The following is a 23,565-nucleotide window of genomic DNA, read 5'->3' as shown; positions in this document are numbered from 1 at the left end:
AAGAATTTTCACAGAATGCTACTGTGTAGTTTATATTTGAATATAGTCCTTTTTCCACTATTACCCTCTTAGCGCTCCGAATGTCCACTTGCATTTTCTACAGAAAGAGGGTTCAGCACTGCGCAATCAAAAGTATGGTTTAACTCTGTTAGCTTAATGAACATATCAGAAATAAGTTTCACACAATTCTTCTGTGTAGTTTTTATTTGAAGATATTATTTTTCCCAATAGAGGCCTCTTAGCGCTCAGAATGTCCAATTGCAGTTTCTACAGAAAGAGTGTTTCAGAAAGGCTCAATAAAAAGTAAGGTTCAACTCTGTTAGTTGAATGCACAGAACAGAAAGAAGTTTCATACAATGCTTCTGTGTAGTTTATATTTGAACATATTCTTTTTTCCACTATTAACCACTTAGCGCTACGAATGTCCAGTTGCATTTTCTACAGACAGAGTGTTTCAAAACTGCTCAATCAAAAGTATGGTTTAACTCTGTTAGCTGAATGCTCAGATCAGAAAGAAGTTTCACAGAATGATTCTGTGTAGTTTATATTTGGAGACATTCCTTTTTCCACTATTACCCTCTTAGCGCTCCGAATCTCCACTTGCATTTTCTACAGAAAGAGTGTTTCAGAACGGCTCAATCAAAACTAAGGTTCAACTCTTTTAGTTGAACAAACAGAACAGAAAGAAGTTTCACACAATTCTTCTGTGTAGTTTTTATTTGTAGACATTCTTTTTCCCAATATAGGCCTCTTAGCGCTCAGAATGTCCAATTGCAGTTTCTACAGAAAGAGTGTTTCAGAACGGCTCAATCAAAAGTAAGGTTGAACTCTGTTAGTTGAATGCACAGAACAGAAAGAAGTTTCATACAATGCTTCTGTGTAGTTTATATTTGAACATATACTTTTTTCCACTATTACCCACTTAGCGCTACGAATGTCCAGTTGCATTTTCTACAGACAGAGTGTTTCAAAACTGCTCAATCAAAAGTATGGTTTAACTCTGTTAGCTGAATGCTCAGATCAGAAAGAAGTTTCACAGAATGCTTCTGTGTAGTTTATACTTGAATATATTCCTTTTTCCACTACTACGCTCTTAGCGCTCCAAATGTCCAGTTGCATTTTCTACAGAAAGAGTGTTCAGATCTGCTCAATCAAAAGTATGGTTTAACTCTGTTAGCTGAATGCACAGATCAGAAAGAAGTTTCACCGAATGATTCTGTGTAGTTTATATTTGAAGACATTCCATTTTCCACTATTACCCTCTTAGCGCTCCGAATCTCCACTTGTATTTTCTACAAAAAGAGTGTTTCATAACTGCTCAATCAAAAATATGTTTTATCTCTGTTAACTGCATTTACAGATCAGAAATAAGTTTCACAGAATGCATCTGTGTAGTTTTTATTTGAAGATATTCTTTTTCCCAAAGTAGGCCTCTTAGCGCTTAGCATGTCCAATTGCAGTTTCTACAGAAAGAGTGTTTCAGAACGGCTCAATCAAAAGTAAGGTTCAACTCTGTTAGTTGAATGCACAGAACAGAAAGAATTTTCACAGAATGCTACTGTGTAGTTTATATTTGAATATAGTCCTTTTTCCACTATTACCCTCTTAGCGCTCCGAATGTCCACTTGCATTTTCTACAGAAAGAGGGTTCAGCACTGCGCAATCAAAAGTATGGTTTAACTCTGTTAGCTTAATGAACATATCAGAAATAAGTTTCACACAATGCTTCTGTGTAGTTTTTATTTGAAGATATTATTTTTCCCAATAGAGGCCTCTTAGCGCTCAGAATGTCCAATTGCAGTTTCTACAGAAAGAGTGTTTCAGAAAGGCTCAATCAAAAGTAAGGTTCAACTCTGTTAGTTGAATGCACAGAACAGAAAGAAGTTTCATACAATGCTTCTGTGTAGTTTATATTTGAACATATTCTTTTTTCCACTATTACCCACTTAGCGCTACGAATGTCCAGTTGCATTTTCTACAGACAGAGTGTTTCAAAACTGCTCAATCAAAAGTATGGTTTAACTCTGTTAGCTGAATGCTCAGATCAGAAAGAAGTTTCACAGAATGCTTCTGTGTAGTTTATATTTGAATATATTCCTTTTTCCACTACTACTCTCTTAGCGCTCCAAATGTCCAGTTGCATTTTCTACAGAAAGAGTGTTCAGATCTGCTCAATAAAAAGTATGGTTTAACTCTGTTAGCTGAATGCACAGATCAGAAAGAAGTTTCACAGAATGATTCTGTGTAGTTTATATTTGGAGACATTCCTTTTTCCACTATTACCCTCTTAGCGCTCCGAATCTCCACTTGCATTTTCTACAGAAAGAGTGTTTCAGAACGGCTCAATCAAAACTAAGGTTCAACTCTTTTAGTTGAACAAACAGAACAGAAAGAAGTTTCACACAATTCTTCTGTGTAGTTTTTATTTGTAGACATTCTTTTTCCCAATATAGGCCTCTTAGCGCTCAGAATGTCCAATTGCAGTTTCTACAGAAAGAGTGTTTAAGAACGGCTCAATCAAAAGTAAGGTTGAACTCTGTTAGTTGAATGCACAGAACAGAAAGAAGTTTCATACAATGCTTCTGTGTAGTTTATATTTGAACATATTCTTTTTTCCACTATTACCCACTTAGCGCTACGAATGTCCAGTTGCATTTTCTACAGACAGAGTGTTTCAAAACTGCTCAATCAAAAGTATGGTTTCACTCTGTTAGCTGAATGCTCAGATCAGAAAGAAGTTTCACAGAATGCTTCTGTGTAGTTTATACTTGAATATATTCCTTTTTCCACTACTACGCTCTTAGCGCTCCAAATGTCCAGTTGCATTTTCTACAGAAAGAGTGTTCAGATCTGCTCAATCAAAAGTATGGTTTAACTCTGTTAGCTGAATGCACAGATCAGAAAGAAGTTTCACCGAATGATTCTGTGTAGTTTATATTTGAAGACATTCCTTTTTCCACTATTACCCTCTTAGCGCTCCGAATCTCCACTTGTATTTTCTACAAAAAGAGTGTTTCATAACTGCTCAATCAAAAATTGGTTTTATCTCTGTTAACTGAATTTACAGATCAGAAATAAGTTTCACACAATGCTTCTGTGTAGTTTTTATTTGAAGATATTCTTTTTCCCAAAGTAGGCCTCTTAGCGCTTAGCATGTCCAATTGCAGTTTCTACAGAAAGAGTGTTTCAGAACGGCTCAATCAAAAGTAAGGTTCAACTCTGTTAGTTGAATGCACAGAACAGAAAGAATTTTCACAGAATGCTACTGTGCAGTTTATATTTGAATATAGTCCTTTTTCCACTATTACCCTCTTAGCGCTCCGAATGTCCACTTGCATTTTCTACAGAAAGAGGGTTCAGCACTGCGCAATCAAAAGTATGGTTTAACTCTGTTAGCTTAATGAACATATCAGAAATAAGTTTCACACAATGCTTCTGTGTAGTTTTTATTTGAAGATATTATTTTCCCAATAGAGGCCTCTTAGCGCTCAGAATGTCCAATTGCAGTTTCTACAGAAAGAGTGTTTCAGAAAGGCTCAATCAAAAGTAAGGTTCAACTCTGTTAGTTGAATGCACAGAACAGAAAGAAGTTTCATACAATGCTTCTGCGTAGTTTATATTTGAACATATTCTTTTTTCCACTATTACCCACTTAGCGCTACGAATGTCCAGTTGCATTTTCTACAGACAGAGTGTTTCAAAACTGCTCAATCAAAAGTATGGTTTAACTCTGTTAGCTGAATGCTCAGATCAGAAAGAAGTTTCACAGAATGCTTCTGTGTAGTTTATATTTGAATATATTCCTTTTTCCACTACTACTCTCTTAGCGCTCCAAATGTCCAGTTGCATTTTCTACAGAAAGAGTGTTCAGATCTGCTCAATCAAAAGTATGGTTTAACTCTGTTAGCTGAATGCACAGATCAGAAAGAAGTTTCACTGAATGATTCTGTGTAGTTTATATTTGGAGACATTCCTTTTTCCACTATTACCCTCTTAGCGCTCCGAATCTCCACTTGCATTTTCTACAGAAAGAGTGTTTCAGAACGGCTTAATCAAAACTAAGGTTCAACTCTTTTAGTTGAACAAACAGAACAGAAAGAAGTTTCACACAATTCTTCTGTGTAGTTTTTATTTGTAGACATTCTTTTTCCCAATATAGGCCTCTTAGCGCTCAGAATGTCCAATTGCAGTTTCTACAGAAAGAGTGTTTCAGAACGGCTCAATCAAAATAAGGTTGAACTCTGTTAGTTGAATGCACAGAACAGAAAGAAGTTTCATACAATGCTTCTGTGTAGTTTATATTTGAACATATTCTTTTTTCCACTATTACCCACTTAGCGCTACGAATGTCCAGTTGCATTTTCTACAGACAGAGTGTTTCAAAACTGCTCAATCAAAAGTATGGTTTCACTCTGTTAGCTGAATGCTCAGATCAGAAAGAAGTTTCACAGAATGCTTCTGTGTAGTTTATACTTGAATATATTCCTTTTTCCACTACTACGCTCTTAGCGCTCCAAATGTCCAGTTGCATTTTCTACAGAAAGAGTGTTCAGATCTGCTCAATCAAAAGTATGGTTTAACTCTGTTAGCTGAATGCACAGATCAGAAAGAAGTTTCACCGAATGATTCTGTGTAGTTTATATTTGAAGACATTCCTTTTTCCACTATTACCCTCTTAGCGCTCCGAATCTCCACTTGTATTTTCTACAAAAAGAGTGTTTCATAACTGCTCAATCAAAAATTTGTTTTATCTCTGTTAACTGAATTTACAGATCAGAAATAAGTTTCACACAATGCTTCTGTGTAGTTTTTATTTGAAGATATTCTTTTTCCCAAAGTAGGCCTCTTAGCGCTTAGCATGTCCAATTGCAGTTTCTACAGAAAGAGTGTTTCAGAACGGCTCAATCAAAAGTAAGGTTCAACTCTGTTAGTTGAATGCACAGAACAGAAAGAATTTTCACAGAATGCTACTGTGTAGTTTATATTTGAATATAGTCCTTTTTCCACTATTACCCTCTTAGCGCTCCGAATGTCCACTTGCATTTTCTACAGAAAGAGGGTTCAGCACTGCGCAATCAAAAGTATGGTTTAACTCTGTTAGCTTAATGAACATATCAGAAATAAGTTTCACACAATGCTTCTGTGTAGTTTTTATTTGAAGATATTATTTTTCCCAATAGAGGCCTCTTAGCGCTCAGAATGTCCAATTGCAGTTTCTACAGAAAGAGTGTTTCAGAAAGGCTCAATCAAAAGTAAGGTTCAACTCTGTTAGTTGAATGCACAGAACAGAAAGAAGTTTCATACAATGCTTCTGTGTACTTTATATTTGAACATATTCTTTTTTCCACTATTACCCACTTAGCGCTACGAATGTCCAGTTGCATTTTCTACAGACAGAGTGTTTCAAAACTGCTCAATCAAAAGTATGGTTTAACTCTGTTAGCTGAATGCTCAGATCAGAAAGAAGTTTCACAGAATGCTTCTGTGTAGTTTATATTTGAATATATTCCTTTTTCCACTACTACTCTCTTAGCGCTCCAAATGTCCAGTTGCATTTTCTACAGAAAGAGTGTTCAGATCTGCTCAATCAAAAGTATGGTTTAACTCTGTTAGCTGAATGCACAGATCAGAAAGATGTTTCACAGAATGATTCTGTGTAGTTTATATTTGGAGACATTCCTTTTTCCACTATTACCCTCTTAGCGCTCCGAATCTCCACTTGCATTTTCTACAGAAAGAGTGTTTCAGAACGGCTCAATCAAAACTAAGGTTCAACTCTTTTAGTTGAACAAACAGAACAGAAAGAAGTTTCACACAATTCTTCTGTGTAGTTTTTATTTGTAGACATTCTTTTTCCCAATATAGGCCTCTTAGCGCTCAGAATGTCCAATTGCAGTTTCTACAGAAAGAGTGTTTCAGAACGGCTCAATCAAAAGTAAGGTTCAACTCTGTTAGTTGAAGGCACAGAACAGAAAGAAGTTTCATACAATGCTTCTGTGTAGTTTATATTTGAACATATTCTTTTTTCCACTATTACCCACTTAGCGCTACGAATGTCCAGTTGCATTTTCTACAGACAGAGTGTTTCAAAACTGCTCAATCAAAAGTATGGTTTAACTCTGTTAGCTGAATGCTCAGATCAGAAAGAAGTTTCACAGAATGCTTCTGTGTAGTTTATACTTGAATATATTCCTTTTTCCACTACTACGCTCTTAGCGCTCCAAATGTCCAGTTGCATTTTCTACAGAAAGAGTGTTCAGATCTGCTCAATCAAAAGTATGGTTTAACTCTGTTAGCTGAATGCACAGATCAGAAAGAAGTTTCACCGAATGATTCTGTGTAGTTTATATTTGAAGACATTCCTTTTTCCACTATTACCCTCTTAGCGCTCCGAATCTCCACTTGCATTTTCTACAAAAAGAGTGTTTCATAACTGCTCAATCAAAAATATGTTTTATCTCTGTTAACTGAATTTACAGATCAGAAATAAGTTTCACAGAATGCATCTGTGTAGTTTTTATTTGAAGATATTCTTTTTCCCAAAGTAGGCCTCTTAGCGCTTAGCATGTCCAATTGCAGTTTCTACAGAAAGAGTGTTTCAGAACGGCTCAATCAAAAGTAAGGTTCAACTCTGTTAGTTGAATGCACAGAACAGAAAGAATTTTCACAGAATGCTACTGTGTAGTTTATATTTGAATATAGTCCTTTTTCCACTATTACACTCTTAGTGCTCCGAATGTCCACTTGCATTTTCTACAGAAAGAGGGTTCAGCACTGCGCAATCAAAAGTATGGTTTAACTCTGTTAGCTTAATGAACATATCAGAAATAAGTTTCACACAATGCTTCTGTGTAGTTTTTATTTGAAGATATTATTTTTCCCAATAGAGGCCTCTTAGCGCTCAGAATGTCCAATTGCAGTTTCTACAGAAAGAGTGTTTCAGAAAGGCTCAATCAAAAGTAAGGTTCAACTCTGTTAGTTGAATGCACAGAACAGAAAGAAGTTTCATACAATGCTTCTGTGTAGTTTATATTTGAACATATTCTTTTTTCCACTATTACCCACTTAGCGCTACGAATGTCCAGTTGCATTTTCTACAGACAGAGTGTTTCAAAACTGCTCAATCAAAAGTATGGTTTAACTCTGTTAGCTGAATGCTCAGATCAGAAAGAAGTTTCACAGAATGCTTCTGTGTAGTTTATATTTGAATATATTCCTTTTTCCACTACTACTCTCTTAGCGCTCCAAATGTCCAGTTGCATTTTCTACAGAAAGAGTGTTCAGATCTGCTCAATCAAAAGTATGGTTTAACTCTGTTAGCTGAATGCACAGATCAGAAAGATGTTTCACAGAATGATTCTGTGTAGTTTATATTTGGAGACATTCCTTTTTACACTATTACCCTCTTAGCGCTCCGAATCTCCACTTGCATTTTCTACAGAAAGAGTGTTTCACAACGGCTCAATCAAAACTAAGGTTCAACTCTTTTAGTTGAACAAACAGAACAGAAAGAAGTTTCACACAATTCTTCTGTGTAGTTTTTATTTGTAGACATTCTTTTTCCCAATATAGGCCTCTTAGCGCTCAGAATGTCCAATTGCAGTTTCTACAGAAAGAGTGTTTCAGAACGGCTCAATCAAAAGTAAGGTTCAACTCTGTTAGTTGAAGGCACAGAACAGAAAGAAGTTTCATACAATGCTTCTGTGTAGTTTATATTTGAACATATTCTTTTTTCCACTATTACCCACTTAGCGCTACGAATGTCCAGTTGCATTTTCTACAGACAGAGTGTTTCAAAACTGCTCAATCAAAAGTATGGTTTAACTCTGTTAGCTGAATGCTCAGATCAGAAAGAAGTTTCACAGAATGCTTCTGTGTAGTTTATATTTGAATATATTACTTTTTCCACTACTACGCTCTTAGCGCTCCAAATGTCCAGTTGCATTTTCTACAGAAAGAGTGTTCAGATCTACTCAATCAAAAGTATGGTTTAATTCTGTTAGCTGAATGCACAGATCAGAAAGATGTTTCACCGAATGATTCTGTGTAGTTTATATTTGAAGACATTCCTTTTTCCACTATTACCCTCTTAGCGCTCCGAATCTCCACTTGCATTTTCTACAAAAAGAGTGTTTCATAGCTGCTCAATCAAAAATATGTTTTATCTCTGTTAACTGAATTTACAGATCAGAAATAAGTTTCACAGAATGCATCTGTGTAGTTTTAATTTGAAGATATTCTTTTTCCCAAAGTAGGCCTCTTAGCGCTTAGCATGTCCAATTGCAGTTTCTAAAGAAAGAGTGTTTCAGAACGGCTCAATCAAAAGTAAGGTTCAACTCTGTTAGTTGAATGCACAGAACAGAAAGAATTTTCACAGAATGCTACTGTGTAGTTTATATTTGAATATAGTCCTTTTTCCACTATTACCCTCTTAGCGCTCCGAATGTCCACTTGCATTTTCTACAGAAAGAGGGTTCAGCACTGCGCAATCAAAAGTATGGTTTAACTCTGTTAGCTTAATGAACATATCAGAAATAAGTTTCACACAATGCTTCTGTGTAGTTTTTATTTGAAGATATTATTTTTCCCAATAGAGGCCTCTTAGCGCTCAGAATGTCCAATTGCAGTTTCTACAGAAAGAGTGTTTCAGAAAGGCTCAATCAAAAGTAAGGTTCAACTCTGTTAGTTGAATGCACAGAACAGAAAGAAGTTTCGTACAATGGTTCTGCGTAGTTTATATTTGAACATATTCTTTTTTCCACTATTACCCACTTAGCGCTACGAATGTCCAGTTGCATTTTCTACAGACAGAGTGTTTCAAAACTGCTCAATCAAAAGTATGGTTTAACTCTGTTAGCTGAATGCTCAGATCAGAAAGAAGTTTCACAGAATGCTTCTGTGTAGTTTATATTTGAATATATTCCTTTTTCCACTACTACTCTCTTAGCGCTCCAAATGTCCAGTTGCATTTTCTACAGAAAGAGTGTTCAGATCTGCTCAATCAAAAGTATGGTTTAACTCTGTTAGCTGAATGCACAGATCAGAAAGAAGTTTCACAGAATGATTCTGTGTAGTTTATATTTGAAGACATTCCTTTTTCCACTATTACCCTCTTAGCGCTCCGAATCTCCACTTGTATTTTCTACAAAAAGAATGTTTCATAACTGCTCAATCAAAAATTGGTTTTATCTCTGTTAACTGAATTTACAGATCAGAAATAAGTTTCACACAATGCTTCTGTGTAGTTTTTATTTGAAGATATTCTTTTTCCCAAAGTAGGCCTCTTAGCGCTTAGCATGTCCAATTGCAGTTTCTACAGAAAGAGTGTTTCAGAACGGCTCAATCAAAAGTAAGGTTCAACTCTGTTAGTTGAATGCACAGAACAGAAAGAATTTTCACAGAATGCTACTGTGCAGTTTATATTTGAATATAGTCCTTTTTCCACTATTACCCTCTTAGCGCTCCGAATGTCCACTTGCATTTTCTACAGAAAGAGGGTTCAGCACTGCGCAATCAAAAGTATGGTTTAACTCTGTTAGCTTAATGAACATATCAGAAATAAGTTTCACACAATGCTTCTGTGTAGTTTTTATTTGAAGATATTATTTTCCCAATAGAGGCCTCTTAGCGCTCAGAATGTCCAATTGCAGTTTCTACAGAAAGAGTGTTTCAGAAAGGCTCAATCAAAAGTAAGGTTCAACTCTGTTAGTTGAATGCACAGAACAGAAAGAAGTTTCATACAATGCTTCTGCGTAGTTTATATTTGAACATATTCTTTTTTCCACTATTACCCACTTAGCGCTACGAATGTCCAGTTGCATTTTCTACAGACAGAGTGTTTCAAAACTGCTCAATCAAAAGTATGGTTTAACTCTGTTAGCTGAATGCTCAGATCAGAAAGAAGTTTCACAGAATGCTTCTGTGTAGTTTATATTTGAATATATTCCTTTTTCCACTACTACTCTCTTAGCGCTCCAAATGTCCAGTTGCATTTTCTACAGAAAGAGTGTTCAGATCTGCTCAATCAAAAGTATGGTTTAACTCTGTTAGCTGAATGCACAGATCAGAAAGAAGTTTCACTGAATGATTCTGTGTAGTTTATATTTGGAGACATTCCTTTTTCCACTATTACCCTCTTAGCGCTCCGAATCTCCACTTGCATTTTCTACAGAAAGAGTGTTTCAGAACGGCTTAATCAAAACTAAGGTTCAACTCTTTTAGTTGAACAAACAGAACAGAAAGAAGTTTCACACAATTCTTCTGTGTAGTTTTTATTTGTAGACATTCTTTTTCCCAATATAGGCCTCTTAGCGCTCAGAATGTCCAATTGCAGTTTCTACAGAAAGAGTGTTTCAGAACGGCTCAATCAAAAGTAAGGTTGAACTCTGTTAGTTGAATGCACAGAACAGAAAGAAGTTTCATACAATGCTTCTGTGTAGTTTATATTTGAACATATTCTTTTTTCCACTATTACCCACTTAGCGCTACGAATGTCCAGTTGCATTTTCTACAGACAGAGTGTTTCAAAACTGCTCAATCAAAAGTATGGTTTCACTCTGTTAGCTGAATGCTCAGATCAGAAAGAAGTTTCACAGAATGCTTCTGTGTAGTTTATACTTGAATATATTCCTTTTTCCACTACTACGCTCTTAGCGCTCCAAATGTCCAGTTGCATTTTCTACAGAAAGAGTGTTCAGATCTGCTCAATCAAAAGTATGGTTTAACTCTGTTAGCTGAATGCACAGATCAGAAAGAAGTTTCACCGAATGATTCTGTGTAGTTTATATTTGAAGACATTCCTTTTTCCACTATTACCCTCTTAGCGCTCCGAATCTCCACTTGTATTTTCTACAAAAAGAGTGTTTCATAACTGCTCAATCAAAAATTTGTTTTATCTCTGTTAACTGAATTTACAGATCAGAAATAAGTTTCACACAATGCTTCTGTGTAGTTTTTATTTGAAGATATTCTTTTTCCCAAAGTAGGCCTCTTAGCGCTTAGCATGTCCAATTGCAGTTTCTACAGAAAGAGTGTTTCAGAACGGCTCAATCAAAAGTAAGGTTCAACTCTTTTAGTTGAATGCACAGAACAGAAAGAATTTTCACAGAATGCTACTGTGTAGTTTATATTTGAATATAGTCCTTTTTCCACTATTACCCTCTTAGCGCTCCGAATGTCCACTTGCATTTTCTACAGAAAGAGGGTTCAGCACTGCGCAATCAAAAGTATGGTTTAACTCTGTTAGCTTAATGAACATATCAGAAATAAGTTTCACACAATGCTTCTGTGTAGTTTTTATTTGAAGATATTATTTTTCCCAATATAGGCCTCTTAGCGCTCAGAATGTCCAATTGCAGTTTCTACAGAAAGAGTGTTTCAGAAAGGCTCAATCAAAAGTAAGGTTCAACTCTGTTAGTTGAATGCACAGAACAGAAAGAAGTTTCATACAATGCTTCTGTGTAGTTTATATTTGAACATATTCTTTTTTCCACTATTACCCACTTAGCGCTACGAATGTCCAGTTGCATTTTCTACAGACAGAGTGTTTCAAAACTGCTCAATCAAAAGTATGGTTTAACTCTGTTAGCTGAATGCTCAGATCAGAAAGAAGTTTCACAGAATGCTTCTGTGTAGTTTATATTTGAATATATTCCTTTTTCCACTACTACTCTCTTAGCGCTCCAAATGTCCAGTTGCATTTTCTACAGAAAGAGTGTTCAGATCTGCTCAATCAAAAGTATGGTTTAACTCTGTTAGCTGAATGCACAGATCAGAAAGATGTTTCACAGAATGATTCTGTGTAGTTTATATTTGGAGACATTCCTTTTTCCACTATTACCCTCTTAGCGCTCCGAATCTCCACTTGCATTTTCTACAGAAAGAGTGTTTCAGAACGGCTCAATCTAAACTAAGGTTCAACTCTTTTAGTTGAACAAACAGAACAGAAAGAAGTTTCACACAATTCTTCTGTGTAGTTTTTATTTGTAGACATTCTTTTTCCCAATATAGGCCTCTTAGCGCTCAGAATGTCCAATTGCAGTTTCTACAGAAAGAGTGTTTCAGAACGGCTCAATCAAAAGTAAGGTTCAACTCTGTTAGTTGAAGGCACAGAACAGAAAGAAGTTTCATACAATGCTTCTGTGTAGTTTATATTTGAACATATTCTTTTTTCCACTATTACCCACTTAGCGCTACGAATGTCCAGTTGCATTTTCTACAGACAGAGTGTTTCAAAACTGCTCAATCAAAAGTATGGTTTAACTCTGTTAGCTGAATGCTCAGATCAGAAAGAAGTTTCACAGAATGCTTCTGTGTAGTTTATACTTGAATATATTCCTTTTTCCACTACTACGCTCTTAGCGCTCCAAATGTCCAGTTGCATTTTCTACAGAAAGAGTGTTCAGATCTGCTCAATCAAAAGTATGGTTTAACTCTGTTAGCTGAATGCACAGATCAGAAAGAAGTTTCACCGAATGATTCTGTGTAGTTTATATTTGAAGACATTCCTTTTTCCACTATTACCCTCTTAGCGCTCCGAATCTCCACTTGCATTTTCTACAAAAAGAGTGTTTCATAACTGCTCAATCAAAAATATGTTTTATCTCTGTTAACTGAATTTACAGATCAGAAATAAGTTTCACAGAATGCATCTGTGTAGTTTTTATTTGAAGATATTCTTTTTCCCAAAGTAGGCCTCTTAGCGCTTAGCATGTCCAATTGCAGTTTCTACAGAAAGAGTGTTTCAGAACGGCTCAATCAAAAGTAAGGTTCAACTCTGTTAGTTGAATGCACAGAACAGAAAGAATTTTCACAGAATGCTACTGTGTAGTTTATATTTGAATATAGTCCTTTTTCCACTATTACACACTTAGTGCTCCGAATGTCCACTTGCATTTTCTACAGAAAGAGGGTTCAGCACTGCGCAATCAAAAGTATGGTTTAACTCTGTTAGCTTAATGAACATATCAGAAATAAGTTTCACACAATGCTTCTGTGTAGTTTTTATTTGAAGATATTATTTTTCCCAATAGAGGCCTCTTAGCGCTCAGAATGTCCAATTGCAGTTTCTACAGAAAGAGTGTTTCAGAAAGGCTCAATCAAAAGTAAGGTTCAACTCTGTTAGTTGAATGCACAGAACAGAAAGAAGTTTCATACAATGCTTCTGTGTAGTTTATATTTGAACATATTATTTTTTCCACTATTACCCACTTAGCGCTACGAATGTCCAGTTGCATTTTCTACAGACAGAGTGTTTCAAAACTGCTCAATCAAAAGTATGGTTTAACTCTGTTAGCTGAATGCTCAGATCAGAAAGAAGTTTCACAGAATGCTTCTGTGTAGTTTATATTTGAATATATTCCTTTTTCCACTACTACTCTCTTAGCGCTCCAAATGTCCAGTTGCATTTTCTACAGAAAGAGTGTTCAGATCTGCTCAATCAAAAGTATGGTTTAACTCTGTTAGCTGAATGCACAGATCAGAAAGATGTTTCACAGAATGATTCTGTGTAGTTTATATTTGGAGACATTCCTTTTTCCACTATTACCCTCTTAGCGCTCCGAATCTCCACTTGCATTTTCTACAGAAAGAGTGTTTCAGAACGGCTCAATCAAAACTAAGGTTCAACTCTTTTAGTTGAACAAACAGAACAGAAAGAAGTTTCACACAATTCTTCTGTGTAGTTTTTATTTGTAGACATTCTTTTTCCCAATATAGGCCTCTTAGCGCTCAGAATGTCCAATTGCAGTTTCTACAGAAAGAGTGTTTCAGAACGGCTCAATCAAAAGTAAGGTTGAACTCTGTTAGTTGAATGCACAGAACAGAAAGAAGTTTCATACAATGCTTCTGTGTAGTTTATATTTGAACATATTCTTTTTTCCACTATTACCCACTTAGCGCTACGAATGTCCAGTTGCATTTTCTACAGACAGAGTGTTTCAAAACTGCTCAATCAAATGTATGGTTTAACTCTGTTAGCTGAATGCTCAGATCAGAAAGAAGTTTCACAGAATGCTTCTGTGTAGTTTATACTTGAATATATTCCTTTTTCCACTACTACGCTCTTAGCGCTCCAAATGTCCAGTTGTATTTTCTACAGAAAGAGTGTTCAGATCTGCTCAATCAAAAGTATGGTTTAACTCTGTTAGCTGAATGCACAGATCAGAAAGAAGTTTCACCGAATGATTCTGTGTAGTTTATATTTGAAGACATTCCTTTTTCCACTATTACCCTCTTAGCGCTCCGAATCTCCACTTGTATTTTCTACAAAAAGAGTGTTTCATAACTGCTCAATCAAAAATATGTTTTATCTCTGTTAACTGAATTTACAGATCAGAAATAAGTTTCACAGAATGCATCTGTGTAATTTTTATTTGAAGATATTCTTTTTCCCAAAGTAGGCCTCTTAGCGCTTAGCATGTCCAATTGCAGTTTCTACAGAAAGAGTGTTTCAGAACGGCTCAATCAAAAGTAAGGTTCAACTCTGTTAGTTGAATGCACAGAACAGAAAGAATTTTCACAGAATGCTACTGTGTAGTTTATATTTGAATATAGTCCTTTTTCCACTATTACACTCTTAGTGCTCCGAATGTCCACTTGCATTTTCTACAGAAAGAGGGTTCAGCACTGCGCAATCAAAAGTATGGTTTAACTCTGTTAGCTTAATGAACATATCAGAAATAAGTTTCACACAATGCTTCTGTGTAGTTTTTATTTGAAGATATTATTTTTCCCAATAGAGGCCTCTTAGCGCTCAGAATGTCCAATTGCAGTTTCTACAGAAAGAGTGTTTCAGAAAGGCTCAATCAAAAGTAAGGTTCAACTCTGTTAGTTGAATGCACAGAACAGAAAGAAGTTTCATACAATGCTTCTGTGTAGTTTATATTTGAACATATTATTTTTTCCACTATTACCCACTTAGCGCTACGAATGTCCAGTTGCATTTTCTACAGACAGAGTGTTTCAAAACTGCTCAATCAAAAGTATGGTTTAACTCTGTTAGCTGAATGCTCAGATCAGAAAGAAGTTTCACAGAATGCTTCTGTGTAGTTTATATTTGAATATATTCCTTTTTCCACTACTACTCTCTTAGCGCTCCAAATGTCCAGTTGCATTTTCTACAGAAAGAGTGTTCAGATCTGCTCAATCAAAAGTATGGTTTAACTCTGTTAGCTGAATGCACAGATCAGAAAGATGTTTCACAGAATGATTCTGTGTAGTTTATATTTGGAGACATTCCTTTTTCCACTATTACCCTCTTAGCGCTCCGAATCTCCACTTGCATTTTCTACAGAAAGTGTGTTTCAGAACTGCTCAATCAAAACTAAGGTTCAACTCTTTTAGTTGAACAAACAGAACAGAAAGAAGTTTCACACAATTCTTCTGTGTAGTTTTTATTTGTAGACATTCTTTTTCCCAATATAGGCCTCTTAGCGCTCAGAATGTCCAATTGCAGTTTCTACAGAAAGAGTGTTTCAGAACGGCACAATCAAAAGTAAGGTTCAACTCTGTTAGTTGAATGCACAGAACAGAAAGAAGTTTCATACAATGCTTCTGTGTAGTTTATATTTGAACATATTCTTTTTTCCACTATTACCCACTTAGCGCTACGAATGTCCAGTTGCATTTTCTACAGACAGAGTGTTTCAAAACTGCTCAATCAAAAGTATGGTTTAACTCTGTTAGCTGAATGCTCAGATCAGAAAGAAGTTTCACAGAATGCTTCTGTGTAGTTTATATTTGAATATATTACTTTTTCCACTACTACGCTCTTAGCGCTCCAAATGTCCAGTTGCATTTTCTACAGAAAGAGTGTTCAGATCTGCTCAATCAAAAGTATGGTTTAACTCTGTTAGCTGAATGCACAGATCAGAAAGATGTTTCACCGAATGATTCTGTGTAGTTTATATTTGAAGACATTCCTTTTTCCACTATTACCCTCTTAGCGCTCCGAATCTCCACTTGTATTTTCTACAAAAAGAGTGTTTCATAACTGCTCAATCAAAAATATGTTTTATCTCTGTTAACTGAATTTACAGATCAGAAATATGTTTCACAGAATGCATCTGTGAAGTTTTTATTTGAAGATATTCTTTTTCCCAAAGTAGGCCTCTTAGCGCTTCGCATGTCCAATTGCAGTTTCTACAGAAAGAGTGTTTCAGAACGGCTCAATCAAAAGTAAGGTTCAACTCTGTTAGTTGAATGCACAGAACAGAAAGAATTTTCACAGAATGCTACTGTGTAGTTTATATTTGAATATAGTCCTTTTTCCACTATTACCCTCTTAGAGCTCCGAATGTCCACTTGCATTTTCTACAGAAAGAGGGTTCAGCACTGCGCAATCAAAAGTATGGTTTAACTCTGTTAGCTTAATGAACATATCAGAAATAAGTTTCACACAATGCTTCTGTGTAGTTTTTATTTGAAGATATTATTTTTCCCAATAGAGGCCTCTTAGCGCTCAGAATGTCCAATTGCAGTTTCTACAGAAAGAGTGTTTCAGAAAGGCTCAATCAAAAGTAAGGTTCAACTCTGTTAGTTGAATGCACAGAACAGAAAGAAGTTTCATACAATGCTTCTGTGTAGTTTATATTTGAACATATTCTTTTTTCCACTATTACCCACTTAGCGCTACGAATGTCCAGTTGCATTTTCTACAGACAGAGTGTTTCAAAACTGCTCAATCAAAAGTATGGTTTAACTCTGTTAGCTGAATGCTCAGATCAGAAAGAAGTTTCACAGAATGCTTCTGTGTAGTTTATATCTGAATATATTCCTTTTTCCACTACTACTCTCTTAGCGCTCCAAATGTCCAGTTGCATTTTCTACAGAAAGAGAGTTCAGATCTGCTCAATCAAAAGTATGGTTTAACTCTGTTAGCTGAATGCACAGATCAGAAAGAAGTTTCACAGAATGATTCTGTGTAGTTTATATTTGGAGACATTCCTTTTTCCACTATTACCCTCTTAGCGCTGCGAATCTCCACTTGCATTTTCTACAGAAAGAGTGTTTCAGAACGGCTCAATCAAAACTAAGTTTCAACTCTTTTAGTTGAACAAACAGAACAGAAAGAAGTTTCACACAATTCTTCTGTGTAGTTTTTATTTGTAGACATTCCTTTTCCCAATATAGGCCTCTTAGCGCTCAGAATGTCCAATTGCAGTTTCTACAGAAAGAGTGTTTCAGAACGGCTCAATCAAAAGTAAGGTTGAACTCTGTTAGTTGAATGCACAGAACAGAAAGAAGTTTCATACAATGCTTCTGTGTAGTTTATATTTGAACATATTCTTTTTTCCACTATTACCCACTTAGCGCTACGAATGTCCAGTTGCATTTTCTACAGACAGAGTGTTTCAAAACTGCTCAATCAAAAGTATGGTTTAACTCTGTTAGCTGAATGCTCAGATCAGAAAGAAGTTTCACAGAATGCTTCTGTGTAGTTTATACTTGAATATATTCCTTTTTCCACTACTACGCTCTTAGCGCTCCAAATGTCCAGTTGCATTTTCTACAGAAAGAGTGTTCAGATCTGCTCAATGAAAAGTATGGTTTAACTCTGTTAGCTGAATGCACAGATCAGAAAGAAGTTTCACCGAATGATTCTGTGTAGTTTATATTTGAAGACATTCCTTTTTCCACTATTACCCTCTTAGCGCTCCGAATCTCCACTTGTATTTTCTACAAAAAGAGTGTTTCATAACTGCTCAATCAAAAATATGTTTTATCTCTGTTAACTGAATTTACAGATCAGAAATAAGTTTCACAGAATGCATCTGTGTAGTTTTTATTTGAAGATATTCTTTTTCCCAAAGTAGGCCTCTTAGCGCTTAGCATGTCCAATTGCAGTTTCTACAGAAAGAGTGTTTCAGAACGGCTCAATCAAAAGTAAGGTTCAACTCTGTTAGTTGAATGCACAGAAGAGAAAGAATTTTCACAGAATGCTACTGTGTAGTTTATATTTGAATATAGTCCTTTTTCCACTATTACCCTCTTAGCGCTCCGAATGTCCACTTGCATTTTCTACAGAAAGAGGGTTCAGCACTGCGCAATCAAAAGTATGGTTTAACTCTGTTAGCTTAATGAACATATCAGAAATAAGTTTCACACAATGCTTCTGTGTAGTTTTTATTTGAAGATATTATTTTTCCCAATAGAGGCCTCTTTGCGCTCAGAATGTCCAATTGCAGTTTCTACAGAAAGAGTGTTTCAGAAAGGCTCAATCAAAAGTAAGGTTCAACTCTGTTAGTTGAATGCACAGAACAGAAAGAAGTTTCATACAATGCTTCTGTGTAGTTTATATTTGAACATATTCTTTTTTCCACTATTACCCACTTAGCGCTACGAATGTCCAGTTGCATTTTCTACAGACAGAGTGTTTCAAAACTGCTCAATCAAAAGTATGGTTTAACTCTGTTAGCTGAATGCTCAGATCAGAAAGAAGTTTCGCAGAATGCTTCTGTGTAGTTTATATTTGAATATATTCCTTTTTCCACTACTACTCTCTTAGCGCTCCAAATGTCCAGTTGCATTTTCTACAGAAAGAGTGTTCAGATCTGCTCAATCAAAAGTATGGTTTAACTCTGTTAGCTGAATGCACAGATCAGAAAGAATTTTCACAGAATGATTCTGTGTAGTTTATATTTGGAGACATTCCTTTTTCCACTATTACCGTCTTAGCGCTCCGAATCTCCACTTGCATTTTCTACAGAAAGAGTGTTTCAGAACGGCTCAATCAAAACTAAGGTTCAACTCTTTTAGTTGAACAAACAGAACAGAAAGAAGTTTCACACAATTCTTCTGTGTAGTTTTTATTTGTAGACATTCTTTTTCCCAATATAGGCCTCTTAGCGCTCAGAATGTCCAATTGCGGTTTCTACAGAAAGAGTGTTTCAGAACGGCTCAATCAAAAGTAAGGTTGAACTCTGTTAGTTGAATGCACAGAACAGAAAGAAGTTTCATACAATGCTTCTGTGTAGTTTATATTTGAACATATTCTTTTTTCCACTATTACCCATTTAGCGCTACGAATGTCCAGTTGCATTTTCTACAGACAGAGTGTTTCAAAACTGCTCAATCAAATGTATGGTTTAACTCTGTTAGCTGAATGCTCAGATCAGAAAGAAGTTTCATAGAATGGTTCTGTGTAGTTTATATTTGATTATATTCCTTTTTCCACTACTACGCTCTTAGCGCTCCAAATGTCCAGTTGCATTTTCTACAGAAAGTGTTCAGATCTGCTCAATCAAAAGTATGGTTTAACTCTGTTAGCTGAATGCACAGATCAGAAAGAAGTTTCACCGAATGATTCTGTGTAGTTTATATTTGAAGACATTCCTTTTTCCACTATTACCCTCTTAGCGCTCCGAATCTCCACTTGCATTTTCTACAAAAAGAGTGTTTCATAACTGCTCAATCAAAAATATGTTTTATCTCTGTTAACTGAATTTACAGATCAGAAATAAGTTTCAGAGAATGCATCTGTGTAGTTTTTATTTGAAGATATTCTTTTTCCCAATGTAGGCCTCTTAGCGCTTAGCATGTCCAATTGCAGTTTCTACAGAAAGAGTGTTTCAGAACGGCTCAATCAAAAGTAAGGTTCAACTCTGTTAGTTGAATGCACAGAACAGAAAGAAGTTTCATACAATGCTTCTGTGTAGTTTATATTTGAACATATTCTTTTTTCCACTATTACCCACTTAGCGCTACGAATGTCCAGTTGCATTTTCTACAGACAGAGTGTTTCAAAACTGCTCAATCAAAAGTATGGTTTAACTCTGTTAGCTGAATGCTCAGATCAGAAAGAAGTTTCACAGAATGCTTCTGTGTAGTTTATACTTGAATATATTCCTTTTTCCACTACTACGCTCTTAGCGCTCCAAATGTCCAGTTGCATTTTCTACAGAAAGAGTGTTCAGATCTGCTCAATGAAAAGTATGGTTTAACTCTGTTAGCTGAATGCACAGATCAGAAAGAAGTTTCACCGAATGATTCTGTGTAGTTTATATTTGAAGACATTCCTTTTTCCACTATTACCCTCTTAGCGCTCCGAATCTCCACTTGTATTTTCTACAAAAAGAGTGTTTCATAACTGCTCAATCAAAAATATGTTTTATCTCTGTTAACTGAATTTACAGATCAGAAATAAGTTTCACAGAATGCATCTGTGTAGTTTTTATTTGAAGATATTCTTTTTCCCAAAGTAGGCCTCTTAGCGCTTAGCATGTCCAATTGCAGTTTCTACAGAAAGAGTGTTTCAGAACGGCTCAATCAAAAGTAAGGTTCAACTCTGTTAGTTGAATGCACAGAAGAGAAAGAATTTTCACAGAATGCTACTGTGTAGTTTATATTTGAATATAGTCCTTTTTCCACTATTACCCTCTTAGCGCTCCGAATGTCCACTTGCATTTTCTACAGAAAGAGGGTTCAGCACTGCGCAATCAAAAGTATGGTTTAACTCTGTTAGCTTAATGAACATATCAGAAATAAGTTTCACACAATGCTTCTGTGTAGTTTTTATTTGAAGATATTATTTTTCCCAATAGAGGCCTCTTTGCGCTCAGAATGTCCAATTGCAGTTTCTACAGAAAGAGTGTTTCAGAAAGGCTCAATCAAAAGTAAGGTTCAACTCTGTTAGTTGAATGCACAGAACAGAAAGAAGTTTCATACAATGCTTCTGTGTAGTTTATATTTGAACATATTCTTTTTTCCACTATTACCCACTTAGCGCTACGAATGTCCAGTTGCATTTTCTACAGACAGAGTGTTTCAAAACTGCTCAATCAAAAGTATGGTTTAACTCTGTTAGCTGAATGCTCAGATCAGAAAGAAGTTTGGCAGAATGCTTCTGTGTAGTTTATATTTGAATATATTCCTTTTTCCACTACTACTCTCTTAGCGCTCCAAATGTCCAGTTGCATTTTCTACAGAAAGAGTGTTCAGATCTGCTCAATCAAAAGTATGGTTTAACTCTGTTAGCTGAATGCATAGATCAGAAAGAATTTTCACAGAATGATTCTGTGTAGTTTATATTTGGAGACATTCCTTTTTCCACTATTACCGTCTTAGCGCTCCGAATCTCCACTTGCATTTTCTACAGAAAGAGTGTTTCAGAACGGCTCAATCAAAACTAAGGTTCAACTCTTTTAGTTGAACAAACAGAACAGAAAGAAGTTTCACACAATTCTTCTGTGTAGTTTTTATTTGTAGACATTCTTTTTCCCAATATAGGCCTCTTAGCGCTCAGAATGTCCAATTGCGGTTTCTACAGAAAGAGTGTTTCAGAACGGCTCAATCAAAAGTAAGGTTGAACTCTGTTAGTTGAATGCACAGAACAGAAAGAAGTTTCATACAATGCTTCTGTGTAGTTTATATTTGAACATATTCTTTTTTCCACTATTACCCATTTAGCGCTACGAATGTCCAGTTGCATTTTCTACAGACAGAGTGTTTCAAAACTGCTCAATCAAATGTATGGTTTAACTCTGTTAGCTGAATGCTCAGATCAGAAAGAAGTTTCATAGAATGGTTCTGTGTAGTTTATATTTGATTATATTCCTTTTTCCACTACTACGCTCTTAGCGCTCCAAATGTCCAGTTGCATTTTCTACAGAAAGTGTTCAGATCTGCTCAATCAAAAGTATGGTTTAACTCTGTTAGCTGAATGCACAGATCAGAAAGAAGTTTCACCGAATGATTCTTTGTAGTTTATATTTGAAGACATTCCTTTTTCCACTATTACCCTCTTAGCGCTCCGAATCTCCACTTGCATTTTCTACAAAAAGAGTGTTTCATAACTGCTCAATCAAAAATATGTTTTATCTCTGTTAACTGAATTTACAGATCAGAAATAAGTTTCACAGAATGCATCTGTGTAGTTTTTATTTGAAGATATTCTTTTTCCCAATGTAGGCCTCTTAGCGCTTAGCATGTCCAATTGCAGTTTCTACAGAAAGAGTGTTTCAGAACGGCTCAATCAAAAGTAAGGTTCAACTCTGTTAGTTGAATGCACAGAACAGAAAGAAGTTTCATACAATGCTTCTGTGTAGTTTATATTTGAACATATTCTTTTTTCCACTATTACCCACTTAGCGCTACGAATGTCCAGTTGCATTTTCTACAGACAGAGTGTTTCAAAACTGCTCAATCTAAAGTATGGTTTAACTCTGTTAGCTGAATGCACAGATCAGAAAGAAGTTTCACAGAATGATTCTGTGTAGTTTATATTTGGAGACATTCCTTTTTCCACTATTACCCTCTTAGCGCTGCGAATCTCCACTTGCATTTTCTACAGAAAGAGTGTTTCAGAACGGCTCAATCAAAACTAAGTTTCAACTCTTTTAGTTGAACAAACAGAACAGAAAGAAGTTTCACACAATTCTTCTGTGTAGTTTTTATTTGTAGACATTCTTTTTCCCAATATAGGCCTCTTAGCGCTCAGAATGTCCAATTGCAGTTTCTACAGAAAGAGTGTTTCAGAACGGCTCAATCAAAAGTAAGGTTGAACTCTGTTAGTTGAATGCACAGAACAGAAAGAAGTTTCATACAATGCTTCTGTGTAGTTTATATTTGAACATATTCTTTTTTCCACTATTACCCACTTAGCGCTACGAATGTCCAGTTGCATTTTCTACAGACAGAGTGTTTCAAAACTGCTCAATCAAAAGTATGGTTTAACTCTGTTAGCTGAATGCTCAGATCAGAAAGAAGTTTCACAGAATGCTTCTGTGTAGTTTATACTTGAATATATTCCTTTTTCCACTACTACGCACTTAGCGCTCCAAATGTCCAGTTGCATTTTCTACAGAAAGAGTGTTCAGATCTGCTCAATGAAAAGTATGGTTTAACTCTGTTAGCTGAATGCACAGATCAGAAAGAAGTTTCACCGAATGATTCTGTGTAGTTTATATTTGAAGACATTCCTTTTTCCACTATTACCCTCTTAGCGCTCCGAATCTCCACTTGTATTTTCTACAAAAAGAGTGTTTCATAACTGCTCAATCAAAAATATGTTTTATCTCTGTTAACTGAATTTACAGATCAGAAATAAGTTTCACAGAATGCATCTGTGTAGTTTTTATTTGAAGATATTCTTTTTCCCAAAGTAGGCCTCTTAGCGCTTAGCATGTCCAATTGCAGTTTCTACAGAAAGAGTGTTTCAGAACGGCTCAATCAAAAGTAAGGTTCAACTCTGTTAGTTGAATGCACAGAAGAGAAAGAATTTTCACAGAATGCTACTGTGTAGTTTATATTTGAATATAGTCCTTTTTCCACTATTACCCTCTTAGCGCTCCGAATGTCCACTTGCATTTTCTACAGAAAGAGGTTTCAGCACTGCGCAATCAAAAGTATGGTTTAACTCTGTTAGCTTAATGAACATATCAGAAATAAGTTTCACACAATGCTTCTGTGTAGTTTTTATTTGAAGATATTATTTTTCCCAATAGAGGCCTCTTTGCGCTCAGAATGTCCAATTGCAGTTTCTACAGAAAGAGTGTTTCAGAAAGGCTCAATCAAAAGTAAGGTTCAACTCTGTTAGTTGAATGCACAGAACAGAAAGAAGTTTCATAC

The sequence above is a fragment of the Symphalangus syndactylus genome, chromosome 21 (genome assembly GCF_028878055.3).
Source record: "Symphalangus syndactylus isolate Jambi chromosome 21, NHGRI_mSymSyn1-v2.1_pri, whole genome shotgun sequence".
In the NCBI taxonomy this organism is placed as follows: Eukaryota; Metazoa; Chordata; class Mammalia; order Primates; family Hylobatidae; genus Symphalangus; species Symphalangus syndactylus.
Note: the sequence above shows the minus strand (reverse complement) of the source record.